General features: G+C 33.6%; 1 protein-coding gene across 1 annotated transcript in view; it reads right to left on the bottom strand.

Moving 5' to 3' along the window:
• The window catches only part of LOC138690952 (neuropeptides capa receptor-like), an 889384-nt gene that overhangs the window by 68251 nt on the left and 801880 nt on the right, over positions 1 to 19253 (bottom strand). The gene's annotated exons all lie outside the window — the stretch shown is intronic.

Raw genomic sequence — 19253 nt, 5'->3', positions numbered from 1 at the left:
GTATGTAAATTCAAATGATTTTGAAGACAATCAGGGGTGCAGTTATGCAAGGTATAAGGGGACTAAATAGGATCTTTTTGAGAGATGAATCAGGGCAGTGAGTTGAACATAAAAGTCTAATAGCAATGTGGTCTTCTGTGAGCGAGTCTTCAGTAAATTAACTTTTTTTTTTGACAAGTTAGATCACTGAACATTTCGTGAAGTTACGTACATAATTTCGCGACTCAACTGCTACTATTACGTGAACACATATTGCAATATTTTCGTTTTTATTTGTGCGTATATCCCAAAAACTGTTCACAAACGACCACAACGATATTAGACTTTTATGTTTAACTTGGCTCCCTATTCATATCTCAAAACTATTCTATTTAGTCCCGTTTCATCGAGTATTGGGCATACAGTCTAGCAGTCGTTATAACATATTATACGAAGTGATGTGTATAGCTCAAGTTATTAAAGGAATTAACAAAATCGAGCAATGTAGTCAGTTAGTGGCAATAGGAAATTGGTTGTGGTATTGTGGACATGTTACACATTTTGAAATATACTCTTTGAAAAAGAATGCTCTATTGAGGAATTTTGTAGACAATTTCGTTACCACAAAAGATTGATCAGTTTCCGATTCGTTTTTCAACAAAGATATTAAAAATAGTCCACACCTGTGAAGCAACGGTCAGCATGTCTGGCCGCGAAACCAGGTGGCCCGAGTTCGAATCCCGGTCGGGGCAAGTTACCTGGTTGAGGTTTTTCCGGGGTTTTCCCTCAACTCAATACGAGCAAATGCTGGGTAACTTTCGGTGCTGGACCCCGGACTCATTTCACCGGCATTAGGCTATCACCTTCATTTCATTCAGACGGTAAATAACCTGAGATGTTGATACAGCGTCATAAAATAACCCAATAAATAAATAAATATTAAAAATAACAGCGACTTGAACATTAATTCTGGTTCTTAAGTTCCTTCACGTTACGATATCAGATTAATACAATACTCTCCGCTATCAGGGAACTAGTGTGTATGCTGTATGTTGAAATTAATTCAACATTCATGGTGGTAGTTATTATACACTATTCCGTTATAGGAAAAAGCCATTATCTACCTACTTAGATATGACGCGGAGCAAGTTACTGCAATCGGCAAGCATCATGGTTAGGTACACCATGAAAATCCAGGAATATTATGGACAGTAAAATATCGACGATGTCGGAATGGGTGGTTAAGAGTTGTTAATTCGTTAAAAAAAGTGAATCTGATACAATATTAATACAAATTAATTTTATTTCCTGGAATATATCTATCTATTAAATGTAATAATAAATGAATGAATAAATAAAAACGCAAAGAAGTAAAAAATAAATGAATAAAGATATAAGAACTGAATACATAAATGAAAATAAATAAATAAAAATAAATGAAATAAAATAAACGAAATATAGATACAAATAAATAAAACTATAAATAATGAAAAGTAAATAAATATTACCTTAAACTCTCCAGTGCTATCATTAACATTTGCGTCGTGTTCAAGGCGTTGAATAATATTTACTTTGTCAGAAATACTCAGATGTGAACGTGTTTGTGACCGGTATGCGGGGGATTGAATTCTCGTCACAACTGACCACGTTGTACTATTTTGCTGCTTTCTTTAGACTCAAACGCATTCTACTAAATCGCCGGAGCAATGTAATGTAATAACGTTTATTAGAAAGTCGATGTCCAAGAAAAGCGCTGTGAGAACCAAAGGAGCAACGAACTGCCAAATATTTCACACAAAGCTAGGCTACATGAACATTCAGCAGTAAGTTGTTTTCAGTATGGTCAGTATGGGAAACTGATGTGTATTTCTATGCCTATATCAGCATAACAGCAATGTGGTGGGCTGTAGTCACGTTACATTTAGATCACAGTAAGTTTGATATTCAGATTCAAGAATGCCTCTTGAGCAAGTTTAAGGACGAACACCGAACAAACGTTGTAAATTTTGTATTTCATGTATTTGGAAAGAGGAAAACATAGGCCTACGACTATTTCAAGTGAGGAAAGCAAGAAATTAACTTTATTATTTTTAATGAAATTCTATATTACAGAAGTACGTATTAACTATTTGAAAAGAAAGTCGTGAAATAATTCTAACTTAAATCTACGTGAATAGAAAACAAAATATTTTTAGATGGAAAGTTTGGTCCATTAGTTTGCAAAAGAAATTAACCAATGTTGAAACGAAGTTATGTAGGGATTTCGTATCTTTAATTTAAACTTCCAAAGTAACACTTGCTATTAAGTCAAGACGTGAAAGAAGATTGGTGTGATTGATGAAAAAAATATATTTATACAGGCAACACTTATGCTATAACCTGATTGTTGTGGGCAGGGTGCGAATTAATGAGGGAATGGGGGAGATTTCCCCCCTGTTGGAACGTTATCCCCCTCTTATAAATTAATATTAACATCCCTGCCAGGAATAATTTCTATGTCCCCTCATAAAATATAATTGTTTTAATACAAGTATACTTTATAAAGTACAATACGTATAAAGTAAGCAAAAAAAAAAAAAAAATGAAATTGATGTACCGGTATTATCATCACCGGCAAGCTTGATTTGCTGAACAATCAATAACTTAAGAATTTCATATCTTATTTTAAGCCTGCTCGTGAATATAATTATTATTATGATCAAGATGCAAGACACGCAACTCAGTGTGACCAGCATTTGCTCTTGTGACTGAGGAAAACCATGGAAAATCCCAGTCAGATTGGTCGGCCCGGGGTTTGAACTTGGTACTTTCCGAATAAGAGTCACAAGCGCTACCATTTGCGCCAAATCGCTCGGTTGTTTACAGTATTATCAATTACAATTTATTAAATATTATTTACATCAGTCGTTTCGTTGAAGGCCACTTTACTAAATACGTCAGCTGTCGAAAACTACGTAATAAATAAATGAATAAATAAATAAATAAATAAATAAATAAATAAATAAATAAATGGAACAAATACTAAATGATTTGACCAAGAAAAAAATCTAAAATCTATTTCATAAAACAATCGTACCCGTCGAAGGAACTGAATAAAAAGTCACCGCCCTGGCAGCATGTTGCAGGAAGGAAGTGTAAAAAATATCACTGCCTCTTCACGTTTCTCCCTGACAAACTCTCTACGTCCTGCAGTACTCAGGCATTAGGGTGAAGCACGAGTACATATTTCAGTAACAGCGTTGCCAAACATCCATTACTAAAAGTGCTTTATTATAATTAACGCATTAAAATACTCTTAAAGCGTAAACGTGAAATAAACATTATAGGAAATAATTACTGGGTCGGGGTACCCGGAGGCCACTGCGAGACACCACACACATTGGGACAATGGACAGACAACTAGTCTCCGTGAAGAGGTCCGAATTAAATCCCATGACTTCACGACCGGCAATCGAACTCAGGCCACCTTGATCAGGAGTCCAGAACGCTACCTCAAGACCGAGGAGGTGGACTAAATATATCCTTAGTCTGTATAATTTACTCTTTTGCTACTCTTATCTTGGAGGGATTTTGAACTAACACAAAACTAGACATACCCAAGTGGAGGGACATTCTGGTCATGTGACCACAATAACACTAATAAATGTTTACTTAGTCAGTGGGAATCGAACCCTGGTTGGTTTGACTTAGAGCCGAATATGTTAGATACTACGTATTATAAAGACTGCGCAGACGTTCTGAACATGCTCAAGTACCTACTGAAAGTAATTTTTAATGAAGATTTATTGCTAATTGAAGCACAGGTTTTAGTCGAAACATTTATAATGATAAGATATTTACGCAGTTGTTAAGGATATCGTAAAAAATTGTCTGTTGCTACAGACGTACCTCCAGCTATGATTGACAAAACTGGCTTATTTCCCGTTCTGAACATGCTCAAGTACTGCAAGTAATAGTTTTATGAAGATTTATTGCTATGATAAGATATTTCCGCAGTTGTTAAGGATATCGTAAAAAATTATCTGTTGCTACAGACGTAACTCCAGCTATGATTGACAAAATTGGCTTATTTCCCATTCTGAACATGCTCAAGTACTGCAAGTAATAGTTTTATGAAGATTTATTGCTATGATAAGATATTTCTGCAGTTGTTAAGGATATCGTAAAAAATTATCTGTTGCTACAGACGTAACTCCCGCTATGATTGGAAAAACTGGCTTATTGCCCGATTGTAATATAAAATTACAAGCATAAGTATGTTTCGGGTGAAGAAGATATCAAATGATAGACGACATTAAGATATGTGGATCATATGCGGAGACTAAGAGGAAGACAGAAATAGGAAAGATTGAAGAATGCTGCGTTTGCAGTGAAAGATCTGCCCATGGGCAGAACACTTAAGTATCTATGGTTCGAGTATTTTGTCAGCCGGTACACAATGTAGGCTTACTTCATCAAGACATTTTTTTCGCCAAAGTTCTTAAATGCGAAGAAATTATTGAAACTATAGCCTACTCAAAACAGTTTTCCTATATCTGCGGGACTAAAGCACAGAAAATTTAGATATTTTTTACAAACTGTCGAATAATCACATACTGTGTGATATGGTTGAGTCGAGGTATGATCTTGCACGATTTTTCTATTTTAGAAAAGAGATAAGATTGTTCCTTAAAATGAAATACAAACGCATTTCGGAGCCCATGGACCCGTTTTTATGTGATATTACAGATCATTTCAATCTTTTGTCCACATCCTTGCAGGATAAAAAAAAACTTATAACGTTCATATGTGAACAGATCGAAACGCTCATTGAAAGCTTTGTGTTAATAAAGAGTTAATTAAATTACAATTTATTTTGCATTATTAGTCTATTATAATATATGGGTAAAGAGTTTTGTTGTTCAGAAATATTTTATTTAAATTACATAATTATCATGTTATATGTATTTATGTGTCTAAAGGCTCGTCTCCTCTATTAAACATTTAACAACAGCATGTTAAATGTTAAATTGTTTACCGTTAACATCTCAACATGTTGATTGGACATGTTAATGCTAATTTCATTTAACACTTTGTCCACACTGTTAAACATGTTAAACTCTACTTTCTTCGCGTAGTCCACCATAAACAGTCTATGAGATTTTAATATAGATAGTGTTTTATTTTCAAACCTTGAAGAATGGACTCAGATGATGATATGACTTTTGTAATTGCCTCTATTGCTTGTTACAAGGCTTTGAAAATGAAGAAAATGAGAATGTAGATGCGGCAATATCTTGGTAAAAGACACCATGCAGGATACATTCTAAACGAACTTAAAGTTGAATACAGTATCGATTTGGATTCAAAAACTTGCTTAGAATGTCAGAACACTATTTTAATATAGTGCTGCAAAAATACTTCCTGTTACATCAAAGAAATACACAATTTAAGAGCAGACATTTCATCTCAATTAAGAAAATTACAGCGCGATTGATTATCATAGGACCTACGACATGATAGATGTTAAAGGAGTGGGTAATATCGTATAATTATTCTTTCCGAAGTTTTACGAACGTTAACATACGTCACCAAATACGACAATTACTGACGTCAACATAGCATTAACGTTTAGCGTACGATGAGAGTGCGAAAACTCTCTATTGTATTCTCGCGAACAGTTAAATAATAATTCCAGTTCTCTAAAACAGTCGGCTTTCTTACTTTTGCCGTTTATTCTTTTGCAGACACATCCCACAAACAAGGCTTTTCCATCAGTGCATTAATTTTATTCTAATGTATTTTCTTTCGTCCACTCCATTATTTCGAACAACTTACAGCCAACACTAAGGATCAATGATAGTATAAAAATGATAAAGATACGCGCCACAAAATCGGAACTTGTAGTTGTTGCTGTGGAAACTGTGCGAACTTTGCCGAACTGTACCGACGCTGCACGAGCAAATGAATTGACTTGACATGTTTTCCATTTCTGCTGGAAAACACGCCAACATGTTAAAAGTGTTAAATTCAACATACTTAGTTAACATGTTAAGTCAATTGGGACTTGAAATGTCCATATACATGTTAAATTCAACATGTTATATTTAACATGTTGTTGTTAAATGTTTACTAGTGGAGACGCGCCTTTATTTATCAACAATATTATTAATAACATTTTTTCATTATTTTATAATAAAGTACCGGTAATTTAATTTATGGTTGGAAAGTTGAAATAAAATTATTGCATATCTGTCACTCCACGTTTATGCAAAATATATCGTTTCATGGAAACTTGTAAGATCACAGACCCGCCACTGCTAGTGTCCAGATGACGTAAATAGCTCACTTGCTCCTCACTGAACCCGCAGCTCCCCGCATAAACTCGCTTTCGCTGCACGCGTGCCGACTCCCGCCGGCCCGGATGGCTCAAGCGGTAGGGGCACGGCATGTCCCTATCGCTTGGTCCGAAGGGTTGTGGGTTCGAGTCCCGCCTCGGGCATGGGTGTTGTGATTGTATTAGTAGAAGTAAAAAAAAAACAAAACAAAGGAACCGAAGGTGAAACAAACAGAAAACAAAAATAGATAACTTTGTAACTTTGGAAAAAGGCCTCTGGCCGGTCAAAAAAAAAAAAAAAAAAAAAAAAAAAAAAAAAAAAAAAAAAAAAACTCCTGCAATAACACGAAGTTATACTTCCCGCTTAACATTGAAGACAGAACCATGTTGCACAGTTACGGCGATTAAATCACAACACGCCTCCGATGTTTGTCTGTATTTCTTGCCGTGCAATGTATTACACCCTCCTCTTGTGTGTTCTGGTATTAGCAGTTCTAATTTGGCAAGGGTCTGTCCCTCCCTGCAATTTTATCCGATTCGCTTAAGGCCATGTACAGAACTCGCGGAAAACTCTCAAGTGTTGATTTCCTCCCTTTCGAGCTTCCAAGTTCTCTAGATTAAGAGAAGTTTCCAACTGGAATTTCCGTGTTGCTTCTAAAATTATAGTTCCTACAGTGCGATTCACAGGCGGCCGGGTAGCTCAGTTGGTAGAGCAGCTGGCTACGGACTGGAAGGTCCGGGGTTCGATCCCAGGTGGTGACAGGATTTTTTCTCGTTGCCAAACTTTCAGAACGGCCCCAAGGTTCACTCAGCCTCCTATAAAATTGAGTACCGGGTCTTTCCCGGGGGGTAAAAGGCGGTCAGAGCGTGGTGCCGACCACACCACCTCATTCTAGTGCCGAGGTCATGGAAAGCATGGGGCTCTACCTCCATGCCCCCCAAGTGCCTTCATGGCATGTTACGGGGATACCTTTACCTTTACCTTTTTTACAGTGCGATTCACAGACTGTGACAAAGTTTGCAGTTCTGCGAAATTGAGTTTTATTTCATGTTTCATATAATTAAAATGATGACCAAAAACATGAATTCATAAAATGTTCTCTGTCTGTAATCTAGTGTTTGCTGTGCTTTCCTGAGGACTAACGTATCGCCTGTTCGAACCCAATCGAGAGCGAAGGATTTTTAGGCGTAGAATCTTCAAGTATGTTTTCGCAGAATGTGGCAATAGAATTGTTGAACTGATTAACTGGATATTAATGACATAAAAATTAAAAATATTATTGACATAACACATACAGGGTGATTCACGAGGAGTAACCGCCACTTACGGTGCATATTCCCGGGGACATTTTGAGCAAAAAAAAGTTTATAACATATAAACATTTGTTATATTTTCTCAATATTTTCAGAGTTACACTAATTTGAAATTTTAAAAAATATTTTTTTTTCCTTAGTTTTAAGGGTAAAGGAATATTTGGAGAATGAACTAATCAAAAGTATAATTTCTGTAATTGGCTAGTATTCTGGAGCTAAAAATGTGTTGTTAAGTATATAGTTGCTTCGTACAGAATTTTGTTTTCAACTTTAAACTATAAAATTACATTTTTTTTACGCATTTAACAAAACAATTGTTACAAATCACGCCATTCTTGTAAACTCTTTAATACTGTCCATTAGGATGAAAAATTGAACTGTAGAGAATCAAGTTGCTAGAAGTCGTGTGATCTGTAACATCGTTGTGATAAGTATATAAGAATAATGTAATTTTTAGTTAAAAATTGAAAAAAAAATCTGTACAAAGCAGCTAAGAAATTAACAACACATTTTTAACTTCAGAATACTAACCAATTAAAGAAAGTATACTTCTGAATAATTCATTCTCTATTTGTAACATTCTCTTACCCTTAAAAATGAATCAATCTGTATAAGAAACAATAAAATGAAACGATTGATATTTAAATGCCCTAAAAGATTAATATTTAAATCATTTTCTTTATTGTGTTGCATTAAGGGTTTAGGTACAGCTTACAGCAGTAAAATTTTTGGAAATATTCAATATTTATTTCCTTCATTACTGTATGTTGTACAATAATGAAAATTAGTATGTATTGTATAAAACACTGTCTTTCTGCTATATGAAAAAAAAAAACATTTTTATGATTTAAAAAAATATTTACATTTTTTTTTTCAAAATGTAGTTCACTGGGCTGTGATGAAATGTTTCCCCACATAACTCAAAAACTATCCAACATTCTGTTATGAAATTTCTTGTGCGAATTTATGTCATATCTACAATATGATGCAAAATCACTCAGAAACAAATTCACTACTGGCACCGACTAACAATAAGACACTACTGTCTTCAAAGAATAACAGCACTGTACTAATTCACCACACCAAATCTCCAAAAGAAAGTTTCACCCAAAATAATTTTAAAAGAAGTAACTCGATGTTTATTAGTATATTTATATTTTAAGATATCACTTCTTTTCAATACAAAACAATTTAATTTTTTATCAGTATTATTATTATTACTACCAGTCATCATTATTATTGATGTCTGTAAAATTTATGTAGGCTCTACTGGACTGTACCCGGGCACGAGCACATGCTCATTTCGGATAACTATCACACCATTTAAATGAAAATTGTGAATAAATTTGAATTTGAATTTGAAATTTGAACAAAAAAAAAAATTCTTCTGCTCGGGCGTTCCCATTCCAGGCAAGAGACATCCGGTAATAAAGTTCTACCTGCGTGGTACAGGACACACACAATAGGTTTGGGGATTAGGGAATCCACCAAGTTCAAACATTATGAAGTATAAGAATTAAGTTATGTTTTAAACTGCGTATAAATATTTTTTTAGTATTCATCCTGCAAAATATAAGTAACAAGGTCTTAGTATTTACTGTACTTGATATTAATTTTACCATAGTCGGGAATTGAATATAAATAAAAACCGAGACCCGATAGGCCAATTTAAACAACATAGGCTATGCTGTTTCTACATATAAAATTGATAAAAAAAAATGATCAGTTTTCCGTAGGTAATAATCGTGTTCCTTAGTGAAATGAATGCATGGAGCAATTATTGTTAATATTTGATTAAATAAATGAGACGAAAGAATGTTTGGGAACGAACTTCATACCTTCATTAAAGGTTTAGTTTTACTAGCAGTGACGAAAGTAATATGTGCTAATATAACTTCAAACTTTAACTGCTCGACTGTATTTTTCTGAATTGTTACACTGGAGAGCTAGTATGCAACCGGTCAAGGTTGACGATCCATACGTAGAAGTAGAAATGGAATTGCTTCTCACTTAATTGAATATCCAAATTTGGCTGAACTTTCATCCCTGTTACCGAGAATTTATGTATGTGTTGTCACATATTTTCAGGGCTATGTGTTATTAATTATTTATCACACAAAGGGTTGTTTGTCAGACATTTTCAATAACTAATGTCAACTAAGGTATGATAATGATATACGGTATGTTTTTGCTGTTAAGATTCCACTTTATCGTCCGACCTCGCTAGATGTTAATTATTTTACAATTTATAATAGTAATGTTATTTGTTTGCGAATACGAATATGGACATTTATAATTTTCGAATGCATTTATTAATAACGGCTTATTATTAATGAAAAGGCGTCTCTTACCTTTAACCACTCGTGAGTTACAGAAAGGAGAGGCTAAAGCGTATTGCAATTGAATCGGTCGGCGCTAAAAACATTATGTCAAAATATTATAGAATGAGTGGCTCGAATATGAACCTTATAGAACGGCGTAGGAAATAATTTTGTTATACTACTCCTTGTGCATGAAATCGTCCCTCATAGAGTGTGTACGGAGGACGAAAGCATTATTTCACTGACTACCTACTTTTAAGCGCTGTATTTCTTTATCTTCAATATAGCAGCGTTAAGGGCAGCGGGCTATGAACGCATACAAAAATTATGGAAAAACATGCACCAACACTTTTGACTATATCTACCACAATATTTACGATAGCCATACATAAATTTTATTACCGAATCTCGAAAGAAAGCTGAATTGAATGACACACAGTTCACTTAATTTATATTATTCATCTGTCCTAAATAATTTGTTTAATTGTTGCAACGAATCGAAAATACATTGAAATATAAGATCACATAAGTACAAATTACTCGGAAACTAATGATGTTATTGGTCTTAATTTTTATTATATCTTATATTATACATACAGCTATAAGAAACTCAATTTTTACTTAATTCGAGAAAGATTTGTCGGTGTTGTGATATTTAAAAAAAATTCTAGTTAGGAAAGTATAATTTTCATAGCATGTATAAAATTATGAAACTAGCTTAATTTTCAAGTTATAAAAATAAAAACTAAGTTTCATTATCACAAGGCAATATGTAAGATATAGTAAAAATTTGGGACCAATAGTATCGTTAGTTTACCAAGAAAATGAACCTATGTAATTTATGTTTAGGTATATTTTCGATTTGTTTCAGCAATTAAACATGTAAAGGAAAAATTAATAAACTAAATTAAGTGAACTATAAGCCATTCAATTCAGCATTATTTCAAGATTCAGTGGTAAAATTTATGTAAGTTATGGCTATATTAAATCTTGTGGTAGATATTCTCAAAAAGGTTACTGCATGTTTTTTTGCCATAATTTTTTTATGCTTTCGCAACCCTATGCCCTTAAATAATTTTCGCTCCCTTTATGATTGCGCACGACGTTTTACATTCTTACATGCAGTTAGTACAGTGGTTCCCAACTTTTTTTTGACTGACGACACACTTTACTGAACGCCCACGATATCGCGACACACTTATTTGTTTTTTTTTTTAATAATAACGTAATAATAACAACCAGTGTTTTTATTCTGAATAAAAAGATGGCGGAAGTCTGTGTAGAATATTTTAGAGCGGACGGGATAATAATTGCTTCATTGCACGGATGTCGTTCATTCTTAACTTCTTTTCCGTCCAACTAAGACTTTCAAGGTCTAAATGGAATTCATTTACAAGTACAGTATTTGGGTTCCATGATGAAAAATGCAACAAAAATATGGCGGAACTTTATAACGCATTTAGGTGTTCTGCTATTAACTTCTTTAGGCATTCTTTTTTATATTTAGCAAGTCGATTTTAAAACCTCTTGACTAAAGAAAAGGACAATAATTTGCCTGATATAACCGAAGACTCCAAAACTTCCGTTTTTTTATGCTGAAATAATAGTTTCTATTTTGTGTTGCATGCTTGTATTTAGACTTCAGTCTCTCGAAAATTTCGACAAGATATGCCAGTTTCCCCAAAAGTTTTACATACTCTAGCTTTTCGTACTAAAAAAAAAAAAAAGAAGCTCGTCTTGAAGCTTTATTACTCGCATCATTGATTTACCCCTAGAAAGCTACATGAGAATGATTAATTGCTAAATATATTTTTTTTTAGTTTATTCGGCACCATCTACTGATTGACAAAACATTTCCGCATATAAAACACTCGGGATTTTGTTCATATTCACGTAAAACCATATTGGGGGTATTCATCAATTTATATTTACGAAACGCAGTACGTTTTTGTGAACCCTGAAGGGAACTTTCGCTCATATTATTTGAATTAACACTGCTGTCATCTAACTCAGAACTTGATTCAGAGTGTCTTTTTCGAATTATAAATTTGACCATGATAAAATCTAAATAAAGCACTTTTAATAAAATAGTCGTACCATCACCCGCTCACCCTAAGTACTGAAACTGATCAGTATGTTCTGACGATTCTAAACTCCGTTTATTACTAAGTGGGAAGAGTAAATAAATTACTAAGCATTGTTGCAGGTGTTCACTTTCATTCGAATTATCGCGAAACAGAAAAAATGAACTGAGCAATGTTGCAGGTGTTCACGTTTCATTGGTAAAGTCTATCTCAAAATAAAATGTACCATATCAAAGACTTCGTTGTAAATGAAAATGGGTTGTAAAGAGACTTTCTGGATGGCATAACATTTATTTTTCATTCCGAATTTCGCGACACACTCCATGGGGCTGCATGACACACCAATGTGTCGCGACACACATCTTGAAGGTGAAGACGTGGATGCTAAAACTTTTGATTTTCTAGGAAATCTTCCTTTACCGAACATTTTAATCCAAAAATATTCTATGGACGACAAGTATGGGCGAACACTTTCAATATTCAAATCTAAAAAGTGGGAAGTCTGTTGTGTACCTGTATCATGAAGATGAAGTCAAAATAACAAGGAAATTAAGTAAGTTTCTTCGTATGTGCAACACTAATATTCCAAAGAGTACTAAGGATTTCACCTTATCTACTAGTGAATCCGGTATACAAACTTATAAAATCATAACTGAAAGGCACACTCTGTATTCCGAACACATTGAAGTCTGAATGCTTACTATGCTTTTCGATGGAATCGGTGATAGCAAAGTGATAGCCTATTTGACGAGATGAGTCCGAATATTCGCCATGGCATTATCCGACATTTGCCTTACAGTTGGGGGAAACCTAGGAAACAATGGAACTTGGTAATCAGCTCAAGGGGTATTAAAACCCTTGCCGGAGTTCAGCCTTATATCTGGAGTTCAAGTCGCTACCGTCTGAGCTAATCCGATGGATTCTAAGAACACTTAATGAGATGGCTATTACTGCGGAAATAAAAACGTTCCGGTGAATTTCAATGTTGTGAAGGCCATAACTCGGAAATAAAGCATTTCTGGACACATGTTGTAATGAACTATTTTGATTGTCTGCATGTGGGAAATACATACCTGAAATTATTCCCCGTATTTTTGAAACACTCTGTATATATACATCAATAAAATGTTAGAATGAAGTGCGGACTACTGCTTGTTGAACCATCGGTGTACATAATTGTTGTTGTTGGTCCACCATATGATTTGCATATCTATATGATATACTTCTCACACAGTATTCATTATTACAGTTGAGTTTATCTCCATACAAGACACTACACTGGAATCATCTGGTTTTCTATCCCTTGCCATAGATGTTTCGTTTCTTAATAATATTCGGAAACAGATTATTCAGTTCTTAAAATTATTCGATTCTGCTCATCACTAGTAAAATCACACAAAAGTAACAGTGTCTGAAGTGCAAAAGACAACATATTTCCTTAATATTATCGAAACATTGACAAATATGGTGATTGTGATGATAAGAAGGATAGGATTCTGATTGAGAGCGATCTTAACGATATTGGTGATGGTGAAAATAGTAATTTTACGAGAGAAGACAACAACACGTAATGAAAGAAATGACTTCCCTTAAAATCGATTTAACCGAGAGAAGTTATTACATGAAAAAGTGTAACAGTGCGCCAAAGAAAAGAAAATTCACAGCTGTCAGCTGTGTTATGTATCTCAATATTCACAACGTTTGACAGAGATCGGCTGGATATGTGAGAGGAAACTTCTCATATTTCACTATTAATGTGGGGATTCATCGACTGAGGAAATCGGGTAGGTTTTCTTTCCTTAGTTGTAAAGGAAATATATCCCACGGAAAATGTACAGTTAGGTTCTCGATAAAAGCTTAAGGGCTCCAGTGAAATCACTTTTCGATATACGAATCCCAGAATGGATAATTTATTCTTGTAGTGAAATGACACATCAAACTCTAGGGAAACAGATTCAAATAAATAGTGAAATCACCTTGTTCCATGCGAGCTGAAAATACGTATTAGAGTTGAGTTCTTCAATAGAGGAATTATACCTGTTGTTTTTAAGATTTGACATGACGTAATAATAATAATAATAATAATAATAATAATAATAATAATAATAATAATAATAATAATAATTTATTTATTTATACTGGCAGAGTTAAGCCATAGGGCGTTCTCTTACACTCTACCATGTCACAAAGTATACAAGCAGTGAAAATTTAACAAAAAGTTAAAGAACAGAATACTAACATATTACAAAAAAAAATAATAGCATAACAAAATCGACACAAAGGAACATGAAAATAATACCATAATAGAAAAAAGAAAGTAAAATACATTGGAATATAGTAAAACAACTCACTTGATACAAATAGTTAATATGGAAATAACAAAATGTAATGTAATAAAATAATAATAATGAAGAAAATAAATACGAATATTAAATAAAATTCACAATAAAAAGGGTATGGTAATAAATTCATCTGGTAATCAAGAGAACTAAAAAGGGGAAAGGAAGGAAAAGATATATATGTATATATATATATATATATATATATATATATATATATATAACAAAACTATTGCAGCGAAAAGGGCTTATAGGCCTAATAGAAAGGAATCTGAATTGAAAAAGTACAATTTTAGTTTATTTTTGAAACTAGACAATGTCCGACAGTCTCTGACATGTTGTGGTAGAGGGTTCCAGAGATAAGCTGCAGAGACAGTGAAAGATGAAGATTAGAAGGATGTTCTGTTTTTAGGAATGAAGAGTGTGGAATGATGTTGTGAGCGAGTATCTATTTCGTGGTATGAGGACAAATGTTGAAAACGAGAAGCTAAGTAGCTTGGGTTAGAGTTTTGAAGAATATTAAAGAGTAAAGTGAGAGACTGAATAGTTCTTCGCTCTTTGAGACGGACCCAGGACACCATATTCAGTGAAGGGGTGATACGGTCAGATCTACGGACGTTGCAAATAAATCGAACACATGCATTATGAACACGCTGTAGTTTGTAAGTATCATGTTAAATCGAACACATGCATTATGAACACGCTGTAGTCTGTCTGTTAAGGTCAGTGTAGAAAGTGTCACAGTAATCAAAATGAGGCATCAAGAGCGACTGCACTAAATTCTTCTTGAGAACCAACGGAAGGAAATTTCGAATTCTTTTGAGTGTGTGACATACGCGCTGCGATCAGAAAAACAACTGAATGTCACATACCGTGGTAGGCCTGTTGCCATGGTAACAACGCTTGAGTTGCCAAAGTTACATTCCCACGTGGTGAGTGCTCAGTAGCTTTGTTAGCGACATTTATTGTGCACACAATATTAGCATTGGTAAGTTTCGTTTTCATTCTTTGTTTATTTTTTTCAGTATTTTTTTACCTTCGCGTAAATCGTCAATGAACGTTTTAACGTCAGCCATCTAACGTTAATCTCACCAGCTGACAGTGTGGTAGTTCATATTGACAACATAGGGCTGTAGTTCCAAGCTCGGCCGCTTAACTGTTATATCCCATAAAAAAAACAGGTATAACTCTCACCGCTCATATCCTTAGCGTGAATCAATAATAGGATTTCCCTCTACCTTAAAATAAACGGAAACACGATAAAATTCCTGTAACGTGAAGTCATCTCAAAACCAAGCATCTATATGAGACAACATAGTACACTATTGAAAATAAACATACATGATCTAGGAGCGGCGTTAAAGCTGCGGCGTAGACGGTGTGCATAACTCGGCTAGAAAGGAATTTTTCTCCTGATAAATCTGGGTTCTATAAATTACAGTAAACGTTCGTTTCAATTGACGTCAGAATGTTTATCAAGGCACTATTTTTGGGTACATCTGACTAACAGCGGGTGGAATTGTAATACATGTTGCAGAGCAAAAGCAAGGCCTACACGAGTAATTTAGACGTGAGAAGCTGTATAAGGCTTCTATCCATGAGGTCGTGATATTCACGTGACAAGCTAATGTTTTGCAAAACAGACGTGAAAACAAGCAATAGATCAATGCCACTAACAAGAACTAATTAAACTGCAAATCTATACTAAGAACATACTTACTTACAAATGGCTTTTAAGGAACCCGAAGGTTCATTGCCGCTCTCACATAAGCCCGCTATCGGTTCCTATCCTGAGCAAGATTAATCCACTCTCTATCATATCCCACCTCCCTCAAATCCATTTTAATATTATCCTCCCATCTACGTCTCGGCCTCCCCAAAGGTTTTTTCCCCTCCAGTCTCCCAACTAACACTCTATATGCATTTCTGGATTCGCCCATACGTGCTACATGCCCTGCCCATCTCAAACGTCTGGATTTAAGGTTCCTAATTATGTCAGAATACAATGCGTGCAGTTTGCAGTTCCGCGTTGTGTAACTGTCTCTATTCTCATGTAACTTCATCCCTCTTAGCCCAAAAATATTTTCCGAAGAACCTTATTTTCAAACACCCTTAATCTCTGTTCTTCTCTCAAAGTGAGAAATCAAGTTTCACAACCATACTAACAACTGGTAATATAATTGTTTTATAAATTCTAACGTTCAGATGTTTTGACAGCAGACTAGACAACATAAGCTTCTCAACCGAATAATAACAGTAGGCATTTCCCATATTTATTCTGCGTTTTACACTTAAAGAAAGAAAATGTAGTGTTCTCACTCCGTTTCATTTATAGTGTGTATAAATGTTATGCCTCATTGTATCACAAACAGGTGAAGTAACTAACACTATCCTCTGAGATAACATATTGTATTCAATCAGTTTACCGAGATTATGTTTCTTCATGCTTCTATTTTTATTAAATAAATTTTCTTTAAAGATTATATAATTTATTTCTTTAGATAACAATTCAATGCGTATTTACAATCAACAACAATAACCACTAGCACCACTATCGCCACGATACCTACTACGCACTTTCAAATAATGAACATCTTGCAATGATTTCTCTTTCCATGAACTGAAGTCTCTACCTATTCTCCATCGGATGGTAATCGGTTATCACTAGGAGACAGATTCATATGCTCTAAAAGACGGCATAATGTGCAAGTACGTATGCTCTTAAAAACAAGGATATATGCACCTAAAAATAACAAAATACAATAAAATCTTGGATTACGAGTGACTTAGTTTGCGAGTGTCTTGCAAAAAGAGCGAACAATGAGGAAACATTTTTCTTTGATAAACGAGAGATGTCTTGCAATACGAGCAGCACCATTTGTACGTAACTTGCTTCGTTTGCGAACAACAGCAAGAGACAATGGAGGGGATCTCGTCTGAGGATGAAAAGGAGAAAAGAGCGGACGAATTCCTCGCTTCAAATGATATTAAAGAGGTGTATAAAAATGTGAAGTAGTACAAAATTTTGTTCAAATTCACCATCCTGATAAGGCTGTAGCAGTGCGTGCGATAAATCTGTTTAACGACAACACAATGTCACATTTCCGCAAAATTCTCAAACCGAGGCAAAAGCAGGTGTCATTGGATAGGTTGTTAGTCAAAGCAAAATATTCCAGTCAGTCAAGCAGTCAGAAGTGATTCCGTTAGTGATAGTGAAAATATTTTCTTTAAATATTCAAGGAGTTTATTAGGCAGCAAAACAGGTGAAAGACACTGAAAAACCTACTAAAGTAAAGTAATTTATGTTACATTATTGTATTGAATTTTACCTAAATAATAATAATAATAATAATAATAATAATAATAATAATAATAATAATAATAATAATAATAATAGTAATAACAATAATATATAATATTATATATAATCTATACTAATAATAAATCTGTAGCCGAAATTTTTCTGGTGATCTTCGATTTTCCAAAAATAATTGGTCCTAACATATATAATTAACCACCCTGAAACCGAAAAGCGCTTTTTTGACATTTTTGTTTGTATGTCTGTCTGTCTGTCTGTATGTTTGTTACCTTTTCACGCGATAATGGATGAACGGATTTCAATGAAAATTGGAATATAAATTAAGTTCGTTGTAACTTAGATTTTAGGCTATATGGCATTCAAAATACATTATTTAAAAGGGGTTTATAAGGGGGTCTGAATTAAATAAATCGAAATATCTCGCTTATTATTGATTTTTGTGAAAAATGTTACATAACAAAAGTTTCTTTAAACATAATTTGCGATACGTTTTATTCCTTGAAAAAGTTTGATAGGACTGATATTTAATGAGATAAATGAGTTTTAAAATTAAAATAACTGCCATCTAAGGCCGTGTAATGAATTAAAAAACAAATGACTTCTTCTATAAGGGGATTTGGACAGCAACAATCGAAAGCTAGGAAAGATAGCCTACAGAGAATGTTTCTGTGCTTGTATGAAGTAATATCGAAAGCTAAATTAACCGATTTGTATAATTAATTATTATTTCACCATTGGAAAGTGTAGTTTCTCTAGATGGACATAATGCTATAATGTTATTACATTAACTTCTGATATAATATAATATAATATAATATAATATAATATAATATAATATAATATAATATAATATAATATAATATAATATAATATAATATAATATAATATAAAATATAATATAATATAATATAATATAATATAATATAATATAATATAATATAATATAATATAATATAATATAATATAATATAATATAATATAATATATAATATAATATAATATATGTAATATTATATAATATAATTTACGTTATTTGAAGGGTTCAGAACCATAGTGGGCCAAGCGCCATTTACTGAATACGTAGAAAACAAGGGTTAAAATTAAGTTATTACCATAATTCAATGGAAACCTATAACAAGTAAAATAAAATATGCACATTAAATCTAAATGATGTCAATCTTCAGTAAACTATGGTTGCATGTAATAAAAATTAAGAAACATGTTAAAGGAACTGTCATTGCACCAAATGAGTGTCTCTGGACCAAAATGATGGCATTTTAATTATTTAAATACAATTTAAATTAAGTAACATATTAAACGATTTATCCTTCTATCAAACACGAATGTTCCCTGGATCAAATGTCCTATTTTAATTATGTAATTACTTTATATTTATTTCTAACGGGTGCACCGGAGCGCACGGGTACGGCTAGTATATATAATATTATATATAATTATAGTGTATTTTATATGAATAAATTGTGAAACGAATTAATCTGAGTTTGCATTGCTTTTTATGGACAAAGTCGCTTTAATATGCGAGTGTTTTGGATCAAGAGCACATTTTCGAAACAAATTATG

The sequence above is a fragment of the Periplaneta americana genome, chromosome 16, assembly GCF_040183065.1.
Source record: "Periplaneta americana isolate PAMFEO1 chromosome 16, P.americana_PAMFEO1_priV1, whole genome shotgun sequence".
Lineage (NCBI taxonomy): Eukaryota > Metazoa > Arthropoda > Insecta > Blattodea > Blattidae > Periplaneta > Periplaneta americana.
Note: the sequence above shows the minus strand (reverse complement) of the source record. Positions and strands in the feature narration are given on the sequence as shown.